The sequence below is a fragment of the Pelodiscus sinensis genome, chromosome 2, assembly GCF_052426305.1.
Source record: "Pelodiscus sinensis isolate ZL-2025 chromosome 2, ASM5242630v1, whole genome shotgun sequence".
NCBI classification, from domain to species: domain Eukaryota; kingdom Metazoa; phylum Chordata; order Testudines; family Trionychidae; genus Pelodiscus; species Pelodiscus sinensis.
The window spans coordinates 99802502-99827871 of NC_143053.1; the positions used below are offsets into that span (position 1 = coordinate 99802502).

Here is a 25370-nt window from a genome sequence, read left to right on the forward strand (position 1 = left end):
ACACACAATATATGAAGTGAGAAATAGGCTGTTCGAGAATTCAGTTTGATTTAAAGACATGTATTTTGTATATTTTGATATTTACAATTTCAGCGACTGGCTACAAAGCTTAAATGTAATGACAGTAGATACATTCAGACCCCTCACCCCCCAAAAAAATCAGTAAAAACTGAAAAGTGTTTAAAGTAAACATCAATATTATTTAAAAAAAAAAAAAAAAAAAAAACCTCAATTTTGCCATGGCTAACAATAAAAAGTAAAGCTCATCTGGGCAGGAGATATAATTCTCAGAGGCTAGCCCCAGATTGTCAAATTCTTAGAATTAAAGGACCATCAGAAACTTCATCACCTTGGGCTCCAGGCATAAAGGCGCACACACACACACACACACACACACACACACACACACACACACCTCTCTCTCTCACACACACACACACACACACACACACACACTGTCTATTTTAATTTAAAAAAAACTCTCTTCAAATGCTACGCTGCACACACAATTCTTCCCTTGGGGAGAGGATAAGAAAGAACAAACAATGCAAGACAAGTACTAGTGACTTTACTGAATGTACAGGCAGTCCCCGGGTTACGTAGAAGATAGGGACTATAGGTTTGTTCTTAAGTTGAATTTGTACGTAACTCGGAACTGGCTCCAGATTCAGCCGCTGCTGCTGAAACTGACCAGGGGCTGACTACAGGAAGCCCGAGGCAGAGTTGCTCTGCTCCCAGCTTCCTGGAATCAGCCACTGATCAGTTTCAACAGCGGCTGAATCTGAAGCCTGGGACGCTGCCAGGTATGTCCCCCCAGGACCAACCCGGCAGCACCCCAGCTGCTCTACCCCAGGCGTCCACAACAAAAGCCTGGCCTGCTGGAGGAGGGGGGGCGCACTAGCTGCGCCCCACCCCCACCCCCAGCAGACCAGGGAGACCCGGAGCAAAGCCACAGAGGTGCGGGACCCCGCCGCCTCCAAGGCTTTGCTCTGGGTGTCCCTGGTCTGCTGGGGACCCCTCCCAGCAGACCAGGGACACCCCGAGCAGACCAGCGACACCCGGAGCAGCTTTTCTCTCTCCGGAGGACGCGGTGGCGGGACCACTGTGCATCTGGGTGGTCCTGCCGCCCGCGAGTTCCGGGGCGAGAAAAGCCCCGTTCGTAAGTGCGGATCCGACATAAGTCGGATCCGCGTAACTCGGGGACTGCCTGTACTAGTGGAAGGCTAAGAGGGTGATATAAGAACAGACTAAAGGAATGGCAAAAACAGGGTTCCCCACTCAACACCAGATTTGTGATTGGTGTAATTCTATTGACTAGAGTGGAATTGTTCTGCTGTAAATCTGGTGAAACAGAGTGAAGAATAGAGTCAGAGACTAGGTTAGCATCTTATTTCTCCTTAAAGTGCAGTTATGGCCTTAATTAATAGTACCTAATACAAACATGCACCTGCTTATCTGAAAGAACTGTCTGGAGCTCATAATTATACTTGGTCTACCAACAGGTATGCTTTTATTTCTGCTCACAATGTGCTGATCGTAGCTGGAAAAATTAACTGATTCTACTTCGCTTTCTGCATTAAAAATCAGTGGCTAAATTCTGATGGATAGGATGATATTATTGTTGACAAACAGCTACTTAATTTTAGAGTTGATATTGGTCTATCTAGTCTTACTGCTGTGAACCTTCACCTGACTTAGCAGATGGAAGAAAACCTAACAATGCCATTTTTCATTTTTCTTACTATAGCTGCACTTTTACAGTGACGTTTTATTCTAAGTGATTGTAAAATGGCATCATGATTTTCCGTATTTAGAATGTCTAAATAATGCTAGATCTAATCTGAGCTACTGACAAGTATAAAAATGTATTCTCTTAACTGCAAGCCCTGACAACTCTAAGATCTAAAAATCAGGTCAACTGCTTTCTAGCTCATGCACTGCCCAGGTGTAATAGTTGCCAGGCCTACTACTACCCTCCCGTGTTAAAGGGTTGCAGAGTTGGAGCAAGAAAACAGTTTGGCCCAGCAATACATTATCTTATACACAAGCCCCTACCCCACATCAGCTCCCACAGTGTTTGCTCCGCACAGCTAACACAAATGATAAGGAGAAAAAAGAAAGCCCAATACATAGTCTTAATCAATACCCCCCACTAATAGGCTACGTCTAGACTACAACCCTTTTTCAGAAAAGGGATGTAAATTAGACGTATCGCAATTGCTAATGAAGTGGGGATTTAAATCTCCTGCGCTTCATTAGCATAAAAATGGCTGACGCTTTTTTTTTCGGCACGGAGCTTTGTCGGAGAAAAGGGCCAGTCTAGACGCTGATCTTTCGAAAAATAAAGCTTTTTTCAAAAGATCCCTTATCCCTCAAGAAATCTACTGGGATGGCTCCCCCTTCCTCCCCCAGACTCTGGTGTGCAAGGGGAATATGGGGAATGTATTTCTCCTTCTCAGTCAGGGGTGTGGCTTCCCCCCTCTTACTTGTGTGTGGCCCCCGACTGATTTTTCTGTGAGTCAGCGGCTCCCAACCTCAAAAAAGGTTCCCTAACCCTGCTCTAGAGCTAAGGAGTCCCCAAAACCACCATGACAATGTAACATGCCAATGAACATGGAAGTGCTCTCTGTGGCATCTCAGTCACTAACAAGTTCATCACTTACTCCAGAGGCAACAGCATCTAGTGGGACCTTTTGGATTGTGCTCATCTCCAATAAGAGACAGCACAGGAATAATCACTTCTCCTATTCATCCCCACATTGAAAAGACAGGAGTTGCCCGCTCTCTGAAGCTGTTGGAGGTGAGAGGGGATAAAGTTAAGAAATAAGGTAACTCTAAAGGACTGAGTCTAGGAATAAAAAATTGATTGATGTTGAAAGAACATAGCGTTCATAAGTGCTTTTAATGAACTTGTTGAATGAGGACCTTTGTCCATATGTAGCTCCAGGGTGGGTGTTGGGCGGTATGATAGAATTTGAGAAGAGAATTACAGCTCTAGGACAGTTTTCTATCAATTCAGGGTCTTTTAACTCAGAACTGTTAAGACATCAAGGAAAAATATAAACTTTAGAGGATCAAAAAAGACACTGAGTCTTACCGAATTTTCAAAGTGTGTTTGTATGGCCTCATCTTTTCTTCATACCAGAGTAGGTGTGCAATAACTTTTAAAATACGTACAGCAGAAAGAATACCCCCAAATCTTAAATGAAACAATGACTGAGGACTTTAAAGTCTCATTTCCATAAAAACTAACGATAGATTAGATAAATATTCTTCATTAACCTCCACCACTTTAAACACAAGCAAATAAACAATTGCTAACCTTCAGTAAAAGCTATCAGACTGGGATATTGAAAGGTTCTCGCCTCACATGATTAGCAATCTACTTACCTGAGAGACAATCAGTGAAGAGCCCATTGATATCAGGAGGCCATTGCAACACTTGAAACTATCTTCTTTTTTACATGAAAAAAGTGTACTTTCCTCTAAACCAGTGGTTCTCAACCTGGAGTGGTTGAACCAGTGGTTCTCAATTCCAGTCTAACAAAGCTGTTGGCAGTCAGCATGTGATATCGCTGAAAATGTGAACATTATTAATTTTTGCTAACCTGGTTCTCAGCTAGAAACAGTGTGCCATTCCAAATATTTCAGCACATAATTGTAGCCAAGTGCAATAAGGTACCGTTGTCATAGTAAACTCATTCCAGGTACTGGTATGTGAGAATAGCTGTGATCAAATGAAATTGTCATAGAACATTAGCATTTATAAAAATAAGTTGCTCACTATACAGGGTGATATGAAGGAATTATTGCTACTACACAACTTTTAGTAGATTAAATTAGCAAAGCTTCATTTGTTTTTCCATTTTATATGATAACGCACAGCTAAAATGTATGAAATAAAAATTAAATTAATTAAAAATAAAAAGTAGTGTCCTTTGAGATGGGTAGCCATGCAGGAACAGGAAAGTGGATATTTTTAAAAGAAAAGATGCTACACTTTTCTTCTTTCCTTGTGTCATTCTGATCCTGGTAATCAGCAAACTAAACATAACATAGAAACGAAGAACTAGAATGAACCTTCAGGTCATCAGGTCCAGTCTCCTCCCCTCACTGCAGGACCAAGCACTATCCAGACAAATGTTTGTCAAGTACATTGCATTAGATACTGCAAACCATATTACAATTAAAGTGTGTCCTATGGGAAAATATTCTATCAAGTAAAATGAAAAATGCATAATCTACACGTAAGCAAAGCATGCAATTCTAAATCATCAGGCACAGACCACAACAGCCAGAAAATAGTCTTGGAACTTTCATTTTGCCTCTTGGCTGCATTGGGGAGACACATTCTAGCATTCACCTACTGTTTTAAGTAAAACGGGCATTCAGAAAGTTAAAACTTACTCCCTCGGGAAAAAGCAAAAAAATTGTTAATAGTGTTACTAAAACCAATTCATCATCTTAAATGAAGTTTCATATAACTAGCTTGCAGGAAACCTTAAGCACTCTGTGCATTGTTTCACATGGTCAGTTCACTATGTCTGCTGTCAACTGACAATGAGGATCTAAAATGATGCCCACAGGGTGGTTGATAGCACAGTGGAATTCTGAAGTGTGGGCCTCATCTGTAGCATATCCTTCTTGTTTTCTAAATAGTCCTGGCATTGACACTGTTTGCTTAGGCTTACAAAGTAGAGCACAGAAAACAAAAAGCCCGTGGTAGAAGCTAGTGGGATTTGCCGTGGCATATAATTGGAATCTATGAGAAGCATGTGGCAGCTCTCCATACAACCCGCAGAGATTTTTTTTTTTTAAACAAGTGAATTTTATCCTCCCACCAGCTTCAAATAGAATTGTTGCTTTGTGTTAACAGAACATATATTTTTTATTTATGCTAAATATTTCACACATAAGAGCCTTCCCACAGAGTTGAGAAAGGGGCATAATTTACAGTGTTTAATTTTCACTCTTTTTTAAATTACATGGAGTCTGTTATTAGAATAAACAATTTCTTACAGAAATAGTTTGATTTTTATTAAATAAGAAAATGCTTACTTGCTATGTCTATCTCAATGGCATTACTGACTGTGTACTATAATATTCAGATTGCAATCCTTGCCAGCAACAAAACCAGATATTCAATCATTTCTAAATGGACAAGCACAATAAGGTAACTAAGAAATTGTCAAAGTATCCCAAATTAATCTGTGTATTTCTTTTTGCAAGTATTCTCCACGTAGCCATACTCTCCCCCCAAGAAGCCATCCTTATGTAAGGTTAATGCATAATGTTAAAGTTATTCTGTAAGATGGGGATGCGGCTTTTTTTAAAAAAAATACCTCAGTTCACAGCACGAGGCTATATCTGCACCACAACCAACAGTTGGGGGAGGGATGGCTCAGTGGTTTGAGCATTGACCTGCTAAACCTAGGGTTGTGAGTTCAATTCTTGTGGAGGGGATTTGGGGCAAAAAATTTGTCAAGGATGGTACTTGGTCCTGCTGTGAAGGCAGGGGACTGGACTCAATGACCTTTCAAGGTTCCTTCCAGTTCTAGGAGATAGGCAATCTCCATTAATAATAAAAAGTTGGTGGCTGTCTCAAGCACAATGCACCTCTGAGACCTGCTGCTGGTGCACAGATCCACCTCCCCTTCCCAAAACACAAAGCCCGCAGTAGTCCAAAGCCACCTTTTAGCTCAGGGACCGCAATTAGATTTTGGAATATATTAGTGTGTTTACCTCCACGTCTGCTGCTGAATATTCAAGGTACATGCTTGACATAATGCACTTATTGGACACACCACTTATTTCCATGCCAATTATAGAAAAATACTAAACAGATGTAGGGCCAGACGTTGCTGTCCTTGATAAGGCAAAACTTCCATTGAAGTAAATGGAATTTGTGGGTGCCTGGAGACAAGGTAATATGGCAACAAGATGCTGTAAAATCCGGTACAGAAAGTGAAGATTTACTTTTCTTGAAATATGCCTGCCCATGGTCCTGCACAAAGACACCTAAGAGTAAGCTTTCTAGAGTACCAGACAGAAAAGTCTCAATTACCAGTTCTGCTATGTACTCTACCTAATTGGATCTACAACAGTAGATACTAGGCTGATTCCAGGATTGTTTAACGAACGATACTATACTAAACTCTTCCTTTAATAAGGAGTTCATATTTAAGGGTGGTCTAAAATTGTCAATAATTGGATACCAATAAAACAGACACCTTATAAAATCCCTTATAGACAAAGCAAATTGTTTCAGTAAGCAAGATTATATGCTGCCCATGGTCTTCAAAACTGAATCAACATCAACAATGACAACATCGTTAGTTATTCAATATAAAACCATCTCTAGGCATCAATTCTGCAGGAATACAAATGACATGTTTAAAACCACATTATAAATGATACTTTAGCTTGTAATCACCTTTTATTAGAATAAAACTGAGCTCTGGAGAAATGTCTGGCTAGAGTTTCCTCTACAATATGTACCAGTTCCGACTTACATACAAATTCAACTTAAGAACAAACCTACAGTCCCTATCTTGTATGTAACCCGGGGACTGCCTGTATATATTTCTTGTAGATTGTATAACTTAACAAAAAAAGAAAAAGAAGAAGGGCTAGGGATTGTTCTGTATTTTGAATTGAGTTGAAGTTTCTTGCCTGTTGTGTCTACAACTAAAGTCTACACATACTGGGGCAAATGCTGACCCGCATGACCAAACTGAAGAAATGAGCTTCGGGCATGGGGTGTAGATTGATCTCCATGAGGCCACTGGGTAGTTTCTATTATCCATTACAGCATGTTTTAAAATACCCCTCCAGACAGAGCCACAAGCAGCACAGCACTACAGCAGATGGCCCATTTTGCATCCTAGTGTCTAGGGAGAAGGGACCTGATCTGTTTTTTGTTGTTGTTGTTTTGTATGTGCCCCAGTGCCCTACCTGGCTTGTCAAGATACCTTTGCTTGGTAGCTTCATATTCAAGTCTGTCAACAGAGCTCTGGGAATAGACTTTGTTAATTGTGGTTTAAAAAGGAGGAACAAAACTACTGCAAGGCTTACAACAGGGGTGGAGAACCTCAGGCTGGCGGGGGGAGGGGGAGGGAATGTGGGCAGTGTCTTTCTCCTAAGTCGGGGACCACACCAGTGAGGGGGTATGTGTTGGTTTGTTTTTTATTTTTCCTTTGTCACTTGTGTGCAACCCCCAGCTGATTTTTCTGTGGTTAAATGGCCTCCGACACATAAAAGGTTCCCCACCCCAGCCTAGAACAAACAATAGCAAGAAAGAGAGAAATACTAAGAAACTTGCCTGTATTCCTGTAAATTAATTTCTTCCCACAGAATAAGGAATCAAAGCACTTACATAAGGTTAGGCATGGTGATGGGTAACCGGTTACCCGGTACCCAGGGAACAGCCCTCCCACAGGCAGAGGGCTGATCCACCTCGTTGGACCAGTTACCAGCCCACAAGGCTGGGAGCCAGCAGCTCTGCACTGCCTGGAAGCAGCTGGGCTGGAGCAGCCCTGCTGCTCCCCCCATTTAATCAGTTAATTGGTTAACTTAACATTTAGCTCGTTAACTAATTAAACAGGATTTTACATCCCTACATAGGGTACAGCAAATTCTAAAAATATTTTGATCCCTAACCATAAAATCCTACGCACATCATATTAGATGTTTGGATTCAAGTCTTCCTACCACAAAGATGAGTCCAATATGCAATGTTCCAGTTCCTCAAACCCTTCTACTACTCTTCTACGACAAGCAGACAGTCCCTGTTCTGACCTCCCCATCCCAACTGCCAAAACCTTCCTGCATCCTCTTCCTATTGAAAATCCTGGTCCTAATGTACTCTCCCAACTATCCCAAGAACCTTGTAAACCTATTAAACTGCAAGGACGTGAGATAACTCCCACATAATACACACAGAACCCTCAATACACACCACATGAAAGAATCTCCTCACATGCCTTTTCTAGACAACATCCCAAGATTGTCCCCATGAACACAACAGCCCAGCCCTGAAATCCTTCCTGACTGTAGAACCTGTATGTTCACCCACATTTCCCATTGGAAGAGTCCAGTCTTCTTCCGCCTACCTTCTACATACCCTGTTTTCAAGCATTAACCAACTGGGAAATCAAGTTCAGTAACATTTTAGGAATTAAATTGTCATGGAAACCTGATATGGTCCCTTGTTCAAATGTAAATGTGAATACAAACTGTGTATTGTTTGTCCTGTCATACCCACAGCCTACTTAGGCACACAGTGTACTTTGAGAACATATTCATTGTTTAAATGGTGCACTCTTTAGAAGTGTCATTAGGCTATTGTGTAAGTCTACAGTTAGGCGATGTTAAAAAGTTGGATTTCTGCTCATTCCTGTGATGATGACCTCTTTTAGAGATGTTACATGAACATTTCTATGCCTTCCATTTCTATTTTAGTGCCTTCTAATTCTATAATATCAGTCCATAACATGACTATAAATAGCCACACTATTACCAGTCCACCTTCTAATTACAATCCCATTATCAGCTCTAAAGATTTCCTCGGCAGCTGGTGTCACAGAGGTAATATATTCCTCTTCAACTAGATGTTTAGTTAAGAGCTCTACCCCTCATGCCACACACTTTCTTTATGTCTTATTCTTTCCAAAGGAGCCTTCAGAAGCGTTAACAACACTATACAGGATTTAATTACTTTTTCCCCCTACACTCCGCAAGATAGCTCTCCCATGTTAATCGTGTAGGGCAATCCTTCTTCAACAAGGTAGATAAAACCTTTCTGTGCCACTCTCCGTGGCAAAACCAAAAAGTGCACATTTTCCTTCCCATGTACTGTCATTGTTTGCACCAGTGAACTGGGCTCACACAAGCCTTGTCTGCTACCTGAACCCCACTGGAGCCTTATTTTGAGGATTTAAGTGAAACAGAAGGGGTTGATCGGCCTTGTGCAGGTCCTCTCCACAGCAATGCATTTCAGCCACACTGCTTAACCTACCATCTACACCTGAAAATGGGGATGGCATGGAAGGTGACTGGATGCGTAGTTGGCCAGGTTTCCTTATTTCTGATTTGGAGGCATGACTCTTGTGGATAGTAACCACAGATGTTTACAGCAACTGCAGATAATGGTCCTCTCTAGCCTTTGAATCTGTGAATTAATGCTGTGTGCTTTTCAAATAACATTTTTTCAAAATACTGTTATCTCTGCTTGCTTAAAAAACCCGCTGCATATTAACTCTTCACTTAGCCAGAATGCCTTATTCTAATGCTAACTGTTCCTTTTTTCTGTACTTTTTTCTGGACGCATTTGGATTTTCTTTTTCTGATCGACTGTGTTCAAAAGCTTTCTTACTTGCTGTCACTGTGTACAACCCCAGTTGGCTGGTTACTGTCATGGGCCTGAACCTGCTCTAGTAATTACCCAGGGATCTTACACTGCTGCCTTAGCTTTTTACTTATTTTAATATGTATTTTACTGTGTGACCATTTTACAATTTTAAGTGACAGTTTTTATTAGTGTCCATGCTTGCATTTGCTTAACATGAATTATATGCTTAGAGATTTAGCATGCTGCTGTAAATGATCTGGGGTAAATCCTGCTACACTGAGGCCAAAAGATTTATTTCATTGGCTTAGTGAGAGCAGCACTGTGTCCTCAATGCAAGATGACAGCTTATGTCATCTGTATGCAACTTTTTTTGAGGGAGGTGGGGAAGAGGGCTGAGATGAGGAAGAAGCAAGGAGGGAAACATCACTTTATTCATTCATAATATATGAATACAAAACTACTGATGGACTTAGTACAAGAGAAGTAAGATTGTGTACAGTACATTTATACTGGGAAGCAGTGATGGTAAATTAAGCAGTCAAAGGTAGGCAGAAAATCTGTAAAAGGGAAGGAAAATAGAACTGGTGACGGGCAAAGTAAATCTCTATAAATGAAGCCTATATGAAAGTACAGGCAGTCCCTGAGTTACGCTGATCCGACTTATGTCGGATCCGCAGTTATGAACGGGGTTTGCTACCCGTCTCCCTGGTCTGCTGGAGACCAGCAGACCAGGGAGATGGGAAGCAAAGCCTCTGAGGACGCCGGCAGCAAGACAGCCGCAGCGCGTCTGGGCTGTCCGCTGCCCGCGTGCTCCGCGGCTTTGCTCCACGTCTCCCCAGACCAGGGAGATAGGGAGCAAACAGACCAGGGAGACGGGGAGCAAAGCCGTGGAGCACGCGGGCAGCAGGACAGCCCAGACGTGCTGCGGCTGTCCCACTGCCAGCGTGCTCCGCGGCTTTTCTCCGGACGCCTGTGGTACAGCAGCTGGGGCGCTGCCGGTTGGTCCCGTAGCGCCTCTCTGGGCGCTACTGGACCAACCCGGCAGCACCCCAGCTGCTCTGCCCCAGGCGTCCTGATTCAGCCACTGCTGGTCAGTTTCAGCAGCAGCTGAATCAGGACCCCCTGGGCCAGAGCAGCTTGGGTGCTGCTGGGTTGGTCCAGCAGCGCCCAGGAGCGGCGCTACTGGAGCAACCCAGCAGCACCCAAGCTGCTCTGCCCCAGGCGTCCCCAAGTCAGCCGCTGCTGAAACTGACCAGAGGCTGACTACAAGAAACCGGAGGCAGAGTTGCTCTGCCCCAGGCTTCCTGGAATCAGCCGCTGATCAGTTTCAGCAGCAGCTGACTTGGGGACGCCTGGGGTTCTTAAGTTGAATCTGTATGTAAGAACTGGCATCCAGATTCAGCATGTTGAAACTGATCAGCGGCTGATTCCAGGAAGCCTGGGGCAGAGCAACTCTGCCTCGGGCTCTCTGTAGTCAGCCGCTGGTCAGTTTCAGCAGCGGCTGAATCTGGATGCCAGTTCCGACTTACATACAGATTCAACTTAAGAACAAACCTACAGTCCCTATCTTGTACGTAACCCGGGGACTGCCTGTAATTGGATTCAATAAGAGTCACATAATGACAAATAATTTGAATCTAATATAAATGAAGAAATCTGAACCCAGAACATACCACAAGGTGGTCAGACAAAAGGCCTTGTTTAATTAAATGCAATCTGCCAGGTTTTTAACTCTGTACACTAGAAATTATTTCTTGGTCATCTGGTATTCACTAGAATTTTGTCTACAGCACTTTAATGTAACAGTGTGGTCATGGCACCGATGCTGGAAGAGAGCACTCCTAGTGTTATAGGGAAACCACCTGGTGTGCCTGGGAGCGCGATATCCACTGCTGGGAGCCTGTTTACAGTAACATTTTACAGTGCTGTAACTTGTTACCCCCCGGAGGCAAGGGCATATTTTTTAACACTCCTGAGCGAGAAAGTTATAGTGCAATAAAGTAGCAGTGTAGACAAGCCCTAAAAATAAACTAGAGGCATATACATGGATACAAAACCTTTTGAAAACCAAATACACAGCCTAGAGATTTACATTCACTTTATTAATCAACAGGTAAGCATAATAGTCACAGATATCTGAAAGCTGTCAGATCCAACTTCAGATATTGCAAATGTTTTGAACTTCAGTGCCTCTTTCTATCATGCAAAAATTATTGTGCACCTTAATATATACTATTAGTATGTCTGTTATAGACTCCTGTAGGTGAGAGGGCTATTTCAGTCAGTCATATTTTCTATTCAAACATGGATATATTGATATTCAATTATTTAAAAAACAAGGGGGTTACTTTAACATTCTTTTCCTCCCTCCCCAACACTTGCAATCTGTATTATACTTCTACATGTGACTCAATGCTACACGAAGAACAATGGTGACAAACTGTATAAAACAGAGGCAGTGATCGATGGTACTTCGCACAATATCTGCTTTTCAGTAACTGCATTCTAAGAACGAGAAACTGCTTGCACAGTGCAAAGCCCTGTACCAGTTAGTGGGAGTTACTGCTATTTAAAAAAAACCCTTCATAATTTATCTTGCTTTCAAATATGTATAAAGTCATCTTCAGTGTACCATACAAACAGAAACTGCAAGAAAACTAGTGTGGTGAAGAATTCACTGTCAAGTGAAATGTTATAAACATTTTACAAATTCAAAGTATGTTCCAATTCATAGGTAAGTTCCCACATGGTTCAGTTACTGCTCAGGATGGGACCAAGAATCTCTGAAATAATTTATGGAGGCTCTGACATGGATTTCTGGTCTTGGGCACACTGCACATGAACAGATTTTCAGAACTTTAAGGAAGCTACTATACATGGAAAACAAGTGCCTAATTTACATGCATATCCAGCCATGATAAATGGGCAATCAGGTGTTTGCAGTGTTGTTATAGCCATGCTGATCCCAAAATATGAGAGACAAGATAAGAGAGGTAATGTTTTTTAATGGACCAACATTGGCTGGTGAAAGGGAAGTGCTTTTACACTTTCAAGTTTGATAACTAGTGACTACTTAGAACATCATTTGTTGTATGCATGCTGCAATAAATGAACACACAAGTTAGGCACACAGATGCAAATGCATTTTTGTACAAGCAATTGCAAATATGCCTTTCTGAAAACAGCAACTCTTGACCTTAGTTTTTCCCAGTGACAAAACAGGAATGATAAATCTCATACTTTATCATCTGTGAAAATTAATTAGTAAATGTGCATACAGTACTTTGCAGATGTAAATTGTATAAGATTTCTCTACATTTCTTTCCAGAGTTAATATTCACTTTTCCCCTTAATATTTTTGTATATGTTTTAATTCATGAATAGTGGCTGCATTTAGTGACACAAAGTCATTCCGACAAACACAGCACCATACTGTGCCTGATTTATATCCATACAACCCCACTGACTTTTGTGAAATTCTTGGGAATTTTTAAATGAAAGATGCTATACATAAATGTGACCACTTACAATTTTTTTCCATTTTTTAGTGAATTCCATGTAACTTCTCAGCTACAGTTACAATAAATCACCATTTAAGAGCAATCATAAGATTGAAACTAATCCAAAGGTATCACAGTTTTTAAAAGACTTCAGCATTATCTTTTATTATTGACCAGATTTGTATATTTTCATATGGTAGAATTTAAGTTACAGCCATATTTATTTTGATCACTGGAAAACCCTCATCCATCCACACTTGTTACACTTAAAAAAATAGAATGCTCAGCTCCATTTTGCTGCTACAACAGTGCCAGCAGTGATGAACAAACGAATTAAGATTGCTCAGGCCTTTTCAGCACATTGTAGGGAATGGTAGGAGGCAGACAACTGTTGATGAAGATGCAGAGACTGGGGCCTAAAATCATGTTAGCTGAATTAGTTTAAAACAAGTTCAGGCTACTTAAGTCTCTCAGTGAGGCTTGATAGGCAAATTTGGAGGTGTTAAAAACCATCTTCTAGCTTGTGATTGAGTTCCTTAAATGTGTTTACCCAAAGTGGCCCCAGCCAAAAGAAGTTTAAACCCACCTCATGAGCATGAAAAAAAATTAGCTGAAAACACAGATGATCTCTGGTAGGCTTTTCCTAAGCTCTTTAGGGCTTTATAGGTAAAAGCTAATTATTTCATCTATCTCCCCATCCATCCATCATACAGAAAATCCAATGAAAAAGGCAACACCCATAGTGTTTTCTATGAAGCCATCAATGATTCAGGGACTACCTACTGGAGGGGGGGCTCTCGCCCCAACACCACACAGTTTTAGTGATTATTGTAGAGGTGCTAGGCCTAGAACTCCCTCTGATAGTAGTATGAGGTGTTGGCAGGATTTTCTCTATCAGAGCCTATTCACTTTGGAACTCACTTCTCACCACAGTCTCAAATGACTCAATTTTTAACACCTTCCAACCACGCTACAAAGTTCGTCTATTTTTTCTAGACTTAGGAAGGGACTTAACATGTCGGGGTTGCTAAAGATTTTGGGAGTAGAAATTTCCAGGAAAGAGTGAAATATTCTCTCACGAACGGGCCTTTTAGATATCTTTCACTGATGCGAGAGCTGAGGTACTTGCTGGAATTTGTTATTTCTGTTGTATTGGTTAGGTTTTTAAAAAGTGTTAGGGTGCTCATAACATGGGACATGATTTTGTTGTTAAATAAAGTATTGCAATGTTTCAATATTGTCTAATGAAGTGGTTAGTTTTAGCTCAGTCTCATCTCCTGAAATCAGTTCTGAAGCACACAAAAATGGTAAACGATAAGTATCTTGCCTTTAATACCCCAAATAAAAAAAATAAATCAATGAGCTTATTGTCATTCCAAACCTATTAAGTACAATTATCTTAAGAGCCCTCCTGGGTTATTTTAATCTTAGAGATGATTCAAATGTTTTTAATAGCTATTAAATACTAATTTATTTAACAGACAGCACCATAAGAAACAGAAACTAACAAATTTATAAAAACAGTGCACTGGGCAAATACAGAAATGTATCTGTGTTGTAGTTTAAGTGTATAACGAGTTACAAAATCAACAGCTCCAACTTATTGGAATTTATTATATATATGACTTAGAGGTAGGTATAGAAAAGTATTAATATTTTGTGGGTGATTTCAATATTTTGACACATGGCTTCACTATAAAATTCACAATGAACATCAACAGTTTGAAATCATCTACAGAAGAGAATGGAGCCCAAAGCACTCAATCTAGTCAACTACCCTGGAGGTAGGAACAGTGAATTTTAATCCTAAATAGTTATTAGGATCCTTTCCTAAATGAACTCACATTCATAATATGGTTGATTCAATTAAGCCTAATCGTTACTATGTTGTGTTTAAAGACAGAGTTGCAGTAATCTCATTGTATTTAAGTTTTTTCTAAACATCTCAATTTCTGAAATCGAGATTAATGGTAATCTAAGCTTCCATTTTTATTTAGCAAAAGCAATATTCTAGCTCTTGTGCCTGGGAGAAGTGACCCAAGAGTACCCTGAGACCTAAAATAGACCTAGAAGACAAATATGTTTATTTTCAATATTATGCATTTTGAGACCCTATTCATGATTTTTAATGCTTGGGCTTGGAAACACTGGAGCTGCTGTCCTGATGGGCTTATATTGTAAGATCCAGTATGGTTTGTATAGTGCTTACTTCCTGGAGTAAAGACAAAAACTACTCATTTTAACAAATATTATGCCCACTAGTGTGTTTGTGCATATTTGAGTTTTTAGTTGGATGACTGCATAAGGAGCATTAAAAGAATTGAAAGGAGCAGTGATTCTTGGCCAGAGACAAAGAGTGACATTAATTAAGGAGTCTGAAATCATTGATTAGTCTGTAACTTTAAAAATAACACGTAGCTCTGGCACCTTGGAGACTAACAAAAAACATAGTATCATGAGCTTTCGTGGGAAAAACCCACTTCATCAGATGAGCTGATAAATTATGAATGGCATGATTTACAGTTTAAATGTCAATCGTGCCACAGTGGCCACAGGGAACCCAACTATAACGAAGCTCCTCTGTTTCTTGAAATAAGCTCATTTTGTTAGCAATCCATCAGACAATTTTAATCAGTTTCTTGTAGTGGAGTACCAGCATGCATCTGGAATTGCTGTGGCTTTCATGCAAGGTGTCTGGATGTCAAACTGTTGTCAAGCTCTTGCTAATTAAATTATTGTGGTTAAAGTAATTGTGTTAAATTAAGAGGAGGTATTTTAATCTACAATCTAATAAACATCACAACAGTGGAAAACCTTTTACTGCAGGCACCAAACATAGCAAGATATAAAAACTGTGCAATTATCCTTTATACTTGACATTTAGCCTTAATTTTAACCATGTATGTTTCTCTCCTCAATACAGCACTTCTGGAAACGCTAATCCTTTTAGAGAACAATGGTGAAGAAGCTGGCAAAAAAAACCCCACTAAACTATGTGATATGTTGGGTAATAAGACAACACTAATTTTGTAAACATAACCTGAGGCAAAGACCTTCCATTTACTTCAGTGAACTCTGGATCGTGCCCATGACAAAGAGTGACCCCCAAGAAAGAGAAATGATGAGCTGCTATAATGAGCTACAACAGAAACGTCAGTCAATGCAGAAGCCGGAAGAGCTAGGAAGATAGGCAATCTAATTTGGAAAGCAATTGCTGTTCTGTGAGCTCAGTCTCATGTTAGGTGTAAATTGAACAAAGAAACAGCCTATTTGTTTGTTTAAAAATAGATAAGCAGTTCAGCGTGGGGATAAATGCAGGCTTATCTAGACATGTGCTTTTGAGATGACATCACAAAAAACCAAGCACAAGCAAGCAAGCCCTAAAATAAACCTTTTTTCCCCCCAATATTTGCTTTTCTGGATGGTTCATTACATTGTGCAACAGAGGCAGAGATGAGAAACTAGAAAAGGCTTTCAACATTTGGAACAGAAGAAAAATCACATCCACCTAATTTCTAAATAAATAGAGATTTTCTATTACTCTGGTCTAATAGATAAAGTGTAAAACAGTGAAAATATTTTTTGATGTACCTTACATAAGAGGGGGGAAAAAAACCAATGTCATTTCAGTTAAATGTTTCACATAGCGATACATTTCAAAATCATGCTGGCACACCTGCACTGTGCATACTAGTGTTGATGCCTCTCTCACTACTACACAAACTGTAAAAAGATCAAGACCAAAAGCTGATATTCTTCCCGCAAGAACAAAAGCCTATGCATCAGGTGGCAACACCCATAGTGCCAAAGAACTGACTCTAGAAAAGCAATCTCTTATTATATTTAAAGGCTGTGGCATAAGGATAATACTCAATGGCAAGATGTTGATAATCAGGTTTCATTCAGAACATTAATAAAATAATATTCATTAAGATTGACTTCTGTTGTAGTCAATGTAGTTCTGAACACTATCTTTTCTGAAAAAAGACAAGAACTATTAGTGAACACTTTAAAAAAAATCTAGAAAAATGTGTGAATAAAAGAAATTAACAAAGAATGAAATGTCCACAGTTTTAAAATAAATACATTTTTCAAATGTTTGTCAACACTTGTTTAGAACATTCATTGAAAATTTTCAAAAAATAAATTTAAAATCAACAAAATCCTGCAATAAAATCAAAAAAATTTTATAATTCTTTTTAATTGGCCATGTTTTTTCTGCAACAGACTAACTCAGCTATCCCCTGAAGAGTCCGAATGGAATTAGTCAGATAGTAGAATTCCCCTACTGATGGCCACAGTCTGTATTCGAATCATACACAGCACAATCCTCAAAGTAGGAGTAATGTGGAGAATAATCAGATCCATTATTTATCACCTAACTTCATAGCACATAATTGCATGATATTTTTTTTCTCCTGTAAGCATATAAAAATTCCCGACTTCTCTGGTTGTAAATTGTGTAATATGCATCCTTTCAGATTCAAATTAGGCTCATTCTGAGTGTATGGAGTACATTAACCTAGATGTCTGAAGAAAGAAACATCACAGAACTAACAGAAAACAAAAATAAAATCTAGTGAGCATTTAACAGCAGCTCTTCCTACCTCAAAACCTCCCACTCTCTAAAGACTGATAATTCAAAGCAGTCAGGTAGAAATTTTGTGTTGAAATTAAGCCTTTAACCGTTGTTGAATGAGTTTTTCTATCAACTCATAGTGGGCCAACTCCTAGAGCATTTGGCAATAAAGCCAGACAGAACTTTAAAAAACAAGACAACCTTTCCCATTTCACATACCCACTGAAAATAAGCGCTGATAATTTCTGTTCTTGGAACAATGTTAGTTAAATTAACCAATCAATCCAAAAGAGTGGAGGGGGTCTCCAAAAAATTTAAAAAAAGTGATGGAAGAGAGGAAATTAGCACTTAGTCATGTAAAGCACGGATGTTTTTTAAAAAATAACCAGCAAATAGCAGGCCTACTGAGGCAGGCTAACTTGCTGGGAGATCCATAATGTAAGAAGGGAACTATGCATCTTGAGAGTACTGCAGTCAGGAGGGGGAAGGGAAGAGTTTTGCCTAAATAAGAATAGAGCTGGGAAACCAGAACCTCAGAATGGGTACCCTGTGATGGACCATAAAGGAGGAACTTAAGTGCAGTTGTCCGAAACTGTGTGTCACTGCTATTTTTACACACTAATGGATATGGTAGCATGTTGTTAATTAACCACATTTCTGCACCTCATCTTTATTTAAATTACAAACCTGAAGCAAGATACTACCCAATGAGACTTACAATGAAAGCAGTATGCTAATAGCCACTCCCATGACATCCAAAGACCCAGAAGAGAATTGAGTACATACTGAAAGAGCCAGATACGATATTTTCCCTGCTGTGTAGACATGCCCACAACGTTTAGTGAGCAGAACACAAGTGGGATCAGGAGAAACAAAGATGTCTGTTGTTCCACCAGAACACTGCACATCTCCCTGTGCACCCAAAGCAGCACAATGGCATCCCACAGGCCACTGATAGGGCATCCATGTAAAAACAGCGAGAGGACAGAAGATAACGCAATAGATATAAGAGTTGTCAAATAAGATACATTAATCCCTTGAACTCTGGCAATTTGTGGATTCCCTTAGAGTGAATGGCTCCAGACGGCCTCCTTTATAGGAGTGGAGCTGGAAGAAATGTGTCTTTGTCTTCCATTGCAGCCTGACTGTTGGAATGGCCCCTTGTAGGCAGTTGGAGCTACATTCCACTTAGAAGCAGCTCTATGACTGTGCCAGGGACTCAACCAGCCCGAATCAGGGGGCCCTGTACACGATGGCACAGTCTGCCTTTGTTTTCCCTTATCCACTATGGGCAAAGTGCTGGCGCCAAGGCTTGAGCTCCATAACCTTAAACCAAATTTAAATGGGACCAAAAGAGTAACACACTATTTTAACTTGTTTCGACATTCTAAGCCCTAGCCCTGGTCCCTATTCAGACAAAACTCCTATTGAGTTCCCACTGCAAGGATAAGGCAGTTCTCATAAGGCAGTATTTACATTTTTATTACAGATTAGAATAAACAGAAAAACCATAGCCATTTCTTTACCGTGATGAAACTTATCTCTGGTTTGGTGGAATTACGTTTTTAATTAAATGGATTAGTGAATTAGTTCCCATAATAGAAGAACTAGAGGACACCAAATGAAATTAATGGGTAGCAGGCTTCAAACTAATAAGCAAAAGTTCTTCTTCACACAGCAAGTAGTCAACCCGTGGAACTCCTTGCCAGAGGAGTCTGTCAAGGCTAGGACTATAATAGAGTTTAAAGAGAAGCTAGATAATTTCATGGAGGTTAGGTCCATAAAAGGCTATTAGCCAGGGGATAGAAATGGTGTCCCTGGCTTCTGTGGGTATGTCTACACTACCCCGCTAGTTCGAACTAGCGGGGTAATGTAGGCATACCGCACTTGCAAATGAAGCCCGGGATTTGAATTTCCCGGGCTTCATTTGCATAAGCGGGGAGCCGCCATTTTAAAAACCCCGCTGGTTCGAACCCCGTGCAGCGCGGCTACACGGGGCACGAACTAGGTAGTTCGAACTACGCTTCCTAGTTCGAACTACCGTTACTCCTCGTGAAATGAGGAGTAACAGTAGTTCGAACTAGGAAGCCTAGTTCGAACTACCTAGTTCGTGCCCCGTGTAGCCGCGCTGCACGGGGTTCGAACCAGCGGGGTTTTAAAAATGGCGGCTCCCCGCTTATGCAAATGAAGCCCGGGAAATTCAAATCCCGGGGTTCATTTGCAAGTGCGGTATGCCTACATTACCCTCCTAGTTCGAACTAGGAGGGTAGTGTAGACATACCCTGTTTGTCAGAGGCTAGAGATGGATGGCATGAGATAAATCACTTGATCATTGTCTTCGGTCCACCCCCTTTGGGGCACCTGGTGCTGGCCACTGTCAGCAGACAAGCTACTGGGCTAGATGGACCTTTGCTCTGACCCAGTACAGCCATTCTCATGTTCTTATGATTGACACAGTTGTGTGAAGAATGAACACCTCGTAACCTCACACAAAGAACACTTTGGACCAAGAGAAAGAAGAAACCACATTTCTTTGCCTGTCTAATAGTGAGTAATTCTGAAGCAAAACAGGGCATGCTACAGCCTATGTATAACAAAAAGTTGCAGTGCACAGGGCTTGAATAAAAAGCAAAAATTAAAAAATAAAATAAAACCCAACCACTCAAAAGGAACAGTCGAACAGTGATGAACAGTTTAAAAACAAGACAAGATTTTAAAATAACACTGGGGTGGAGAAGTGAAGTTATTTGCTTCAATCTAATTAACAAGAAAAAGAGCTGAGCAGGTGAGATTGTACAAGTAATACAAGAGGCCCCCCGAGATGCAACCGCCCAAGTTCCAACCCCCCATTTTTGTAAGTGCAGAAGGGGCCGGAACTCCCCCGACTTATGACCTCGGCCTGCGTATACGACGGCGTATGGCGCCTACCGTAAATGCGGGTTCGAGTTATGACGCCCCCGACTTGCGACGCTTCCTCTGGAAGGAATCGTTTCTAGAAAATAAACTTGGAATGGAATTTATGTCCAATTGTATTTATCATTTACTTCTCTGTTTCAGAGAGAGAATTTGTTTCTATTAATTTGGTTTGACAGATTTGGGGCCTGACCTTGCAATCCTTATTAGGACCCTTAGAAACATGGATATAGCAGTATATACACCCATTTCCCTCAAAAAAGTTTCAAGACATTGGTATTGACTTGCCATTTGCCTTCTCCATATATAACAGAACTCTTGGCTAATCCAGTTAATTTGTTTTGTGTTAATCACCTGATTTAACTGCAATTAATTGCCCTAAACATTTCCCTGGTAGTTCTTTTCATGAAAACATTTTATAGACATTTATAGACTGCCTCAAATGACACCACCAAAACTGACTCAGGATCTCCTTGGGAAAAAAAAATTAATACCCAAACCAGACAAAAACAATGTTGTGGGTCAGATTCTGAAAAGCTTATACTGTCCAGTTAGCCTTATCTATTTGAATAGTTACACTTACATCACTTAGATTACATTGGTGAGTAACAATGCAGATGATTAACACAAAACAAATTAACTAGATTAAAATAGTAGTTTTAAAGTGCATAGAATATCTGTACCAATATTATAAATGTTTGATGTTTTCTGTATTTTCAAATATATTGATTTCAATTACAACACAACATACAAACTTTAAAAGTGTTAATTTTATATTATTTTGATTACAAATATTTGCGATAAAAATAACAGTATTTTTCAGTTCACCTCATAAGTACTGTAGTGTAATCTATGGTGAAAGAGCAACTTACAACTGTAGAATTTTTTTTTCTTTACATAATTCACCCAAAAAGACACAAAGATCACTGCTTCTGAATTTGAGGAAGAATTTGGCCTAATGAATTTAACACCCCCAACTCCTAGAATTAATAATTCTGATTATTATTTCACTGGGATTTGGTATAAAGCCCCAGACATTTACAAAAATCTTCCAGAATAAACTGCTCAGCTTGCTGGTTTGAAACTACTGAAGACAAACATGACTGCAAATCTATATTGATTTATATTGCTTCAAAGTAAGAGGAAAGATTTGAATTGTAAGAATCCAAAACAATCCTACTTTAGGCTAAAATTTAATAAAACCATAAAAGACAATCCAACCCATAACATCTGTGCTAGTCAAAGAGAAGACTTAGGATGACTCCGAAAATTGAACATCTAATTTACATTCATGGCATTAGACATGTAAAACAGAGTAGATCCCAAAATGAATATATTGCCATTGGATGAAATGGCCAAAAGCCTAGTTCTCTAAATTTCTTTTTATTATAAATGGACAAACGTTATATATCATCTAATTTCTCATGTGAACAATAAGACATTTAGAGCAAATGGATTATTAAAAATATGTATTTTTAAAAGGTCTAAAGCATAAGGATTCTAAAACCCAGGGCAATCATTAGGATTTATGGGGGCCTATGTGGTACTATTAAAGTGGTGCCCCTATAGTCGGATGACAACAGGGGGAGGAGGATGATTTTTTAAATATGTAATTTCATAATCTTCAGCAACATACTAATTAAATACTTTTAAAGCAAATTAAATTGTTTAAGGGAGGAGACCACATCTTACTCAGATTCTATAGCAAAGAAATTAGGAGATTCAAAAAATGTGAAAATAAGTTTTAATCACATTTTTTTAAAATATTGGGTTTGTTTTTTTTAACCAAACTCAAAATAATGGGCTGAGGGAGGGATTTTCAGAACTACTTTCTGTCCAGGATTCTGGTGGGAAAACTTCATGCCAAAGCCTAGCACTTTTAATGTTTACGAAAAATAAATTTAAATATCTAAAGAATCTATTTGAAAACAATATTCCTGATCTGTTGCACCGATGGAACCCAAGTGTAATTCTGTTGATTTCCATGTAGTTATTCTGGGTTTACACAAAACTGGGCTCTTTGGGTACGTCCACACTGAAACACTATTCCAAAATAACTTAGTCCGAATCTACACAGCAGGCAGCTATTTTGAAATAATGTCAAAAATACTGACAAGCTGGAGGACTTTTTACTCCAACTGCTGTAGCCCTCATTGTACGAGGAGTAAGGGAAGTCAGAGGAAGAGGGCTCTATTTTGAAATAAGTGTTGTGTAGACCCTCCCTATCTCGAAATAAGATACGCAATTGACGTAGCTCAATTTGATGTAATTTGCATAGCTTATTTCAAGTTAAGCCCTGAAGTCTAGATGCACCCTTAGTGAGTAACACATCTGACCCCTTTGTGAGTAAGCTGTCAAATGACAGCAAAGAGAAAACGAAGACAATGCATATCAGAAAGCTTTAACCATACTAGAAATGGTCACCTCAGATCACGTAACAGCATTTATTATCTATTTGAGACAGTTTGCCTGTCTGTTTGATCAAGAACTCCTCCTAAACTGTAAGAGCTAGGATCACCAAATTTTGTATGCAGCTTCCTCTTATGATAATTCAAAGCAAGGTCAGGGTTTGGTTGTTCCTGGGAAATGGAATGTGCCTGGAATGGAATTGCTTCTCAGAATGCCATACAGAAAAGAGAGACTGGCAGGGTGAAAGGGCTTTACTAGAGGTGCACTCTCCCCATCTGGGACTGCCCCAGCCCTGAGCCTCTCATCCCCGAGGCACTCTTTAGGGAGGCCAGGGGGGCTGATGCTTCCTCCCCCCAGATTCATACACTGCTGGCTATTCCCCTTGCTCCCTGATGTGGGTAAGTGCACAACTTGCCACATTCCTCTTTTTGGCTGGTGAGCACAGAGGTCAGATGAGCTGTGCACTTTTTCCTTGCTCCCTGATATGGACAGGAAGGGGAAGAGCAAATAGCTTTGGCATGAATCTTGTGGGAGAGAAGGGGCACTTTGAATCTCCTACCCATCCCCCTCTATGCACTCATGCACACACGTGCGCACACACACACACACGCACACTCCCCTGCCCAGAGTCCCTCCTCATCCCCACAACCCTGAATCTCTCACATACCCCAGCAATGCTGGGTAAATGTGCTAGTATAAAGTATGTTGGGGATTTTTCAAGACTACCCATTTTCATTCTCTCTCCTTCTCTACACAGATCGTACTTTGCCTCTATTTTGTGCAACCGCTCAGGGCATTTACAAGAACTTTGCTGAAGAAATGGATTTTTTTTGTTTGTTTGTAAAACCTCTCACCTTCACAAGCACACAAACCAAGTGCTTAATGATCATCCAAGCTGTGCAACAACTTTTTGAAAAAGAGACAAGTTTGCCAGAGATAGGAAAATCTAAAACGGGGTAACAAAGGAAATGTCTAAACTCCTGGAGGCTGCCAGAGGCTGGTGGGTTTAGGACCTAGCAAAGTTAGTAGCCCATCCCGTGGGGCCAGAGGCCAACGTGACTGGGAGCCCATGGGGGCCAGAGGACAATGGGGCCAGGAACTGGGGAAGCTAGTTGCCCGTCGGGACCGGAAGCCTGAAGGGGTAGTAGGCTGGCAGCCTGTAGAGCCAGAGAAACCAGTGGGGCCCACAAGACTGCGATCCCGCAGAGCTCAAGTAACCAATTTTAATTTGAATTGGTTACACGGTTAACGTTTTTAGACATTTTTACATCTCTACTTATTACCTGAGAGGCAGCACCAAAGGAGAACCTTCAGCTGCCAGATCACACCCCTTAATGGACAATGCTTCTTGCATGTTGCTATTAGAGGGTTTTAGCAGCTAGTAGTATATGTGAATTACTTCTGGGGGCAGTGATCACTCCAAAAATAAAGCCTCACCCAACAACTTCCATATTTATGGTTGAAGACTTTGCATTTTACATTAAATCATATCACAATGTACTTTTTCTTCTATTTCTGTTTCTAAAGTACGGGAAAGCTAGTAAGGTGCAAATTTTTACATTGTTATTGTCCTTCTCTTTACACATTAGGAATATTAACACACTTAAAACTACCAGATTTAATAGAACACATAAAACTAAAATGTAAGTTAGTAATCATTTAATTAGTACAAATCAGTATGGAACACGGTACCATCCTATCTCCATTTTCATTTTGATTTCCCATGCACTAATAATTCCTCAAGCAGAATGAGAAAGGATGAGTACATGCATACACTAAAAGCTCCTCTTTCAACTCGCACTGAAAGCCCACTGATTTTGTTGAATCGGCATGTGGTATGCCTGCAAGATGCCTGCATTCAAAACTCCAATCATAAAGGACGCTTTCTCTAAGCAACATGGAGCTCCTCTGAGAGAAGATAATGTCTTTGTGCTCAACAGAATCTAGCTGCAAAACCTGGAGGGTTGAACAAGGCAGTGACAGCACAGGGTATGCAGTGCCTTCATAAAGGACAGGATTATTTGCAAGACAGTTTGAAGAGGAGATGAGAAATAAAAAACACAGTTTGAAACAAAAATAAGACGTAGATCAATGTGTTTCAAATTCTACAAACTACAATGTTGGTTCAATGTCATCTTAACTTCTATGCTAAAACATTATAAAAGTTTTGTCTTCTCAAATAGATGATCTCCTAATGAAAAGCAAAAATACATATAATCTCTGGACCACATTCAGCCACAGTACTTTTACCTGTTTTTCGTCTGATTTCAATAAAGTCCACTTATACACATAAGAAGTGAATTTGGCCTTTAGGTTCTTAAGAGCTCAACAGAACTCCATAAAATACATTATGGATGTATTTGGATTACAGGTTTTGCAGTTAGTCATTTTGCTCTCTTTTGCAGAGACATTCAAGTTGAAAAATGGAATATTCCTTTTCTCTCTGAAACTGTCCTGTAACATATGGGACACTACAAGTGAGGGACTCCATCCTTAAAGGTTTAAAAGAATTGAGTGCCAGGTATATAAGATTCTTCTTTGTTGAATACTTGAGCCTGATTAATCACTTCATTACTCCAGAGATACACTAGTGAGCACCATATGAGAGCAATGCAATGAT

At 40.1% G+C, this 25370-nt stretch overlaps 2 protein-coding genes across 23 annotated transcripts in view; one reads left to right on the plus strand and one right to left on the minus strand.

Annotated features, from left to right (window-relative positions):
* ZNF236 (zinc finger protein 236) overlaps positions 1-16667 on the plus strand; it is a 221643-nt gene extending 204976 nt beyond the window's left edge. For all 18 annotated transcript variants that reach the window (XM_075921084.2, XM_089776337.1, XM_089776340.1 and 15 more), the window contains one exon: positions 15773-16667. The gene's annotated coding sequence lies outside the window, so the exon portion shown is untranslated. The remainder of the gene's footprint in view (positions 1-15772) is intronic.
* The window catches only part of MBP (myelin basic protein), a 169056-nt gene that overhangs the window by 39432 nt on the left and 104254 nt on the right, over positions 1-25370 (minus strand). The window lies entirely within an intron of this gene.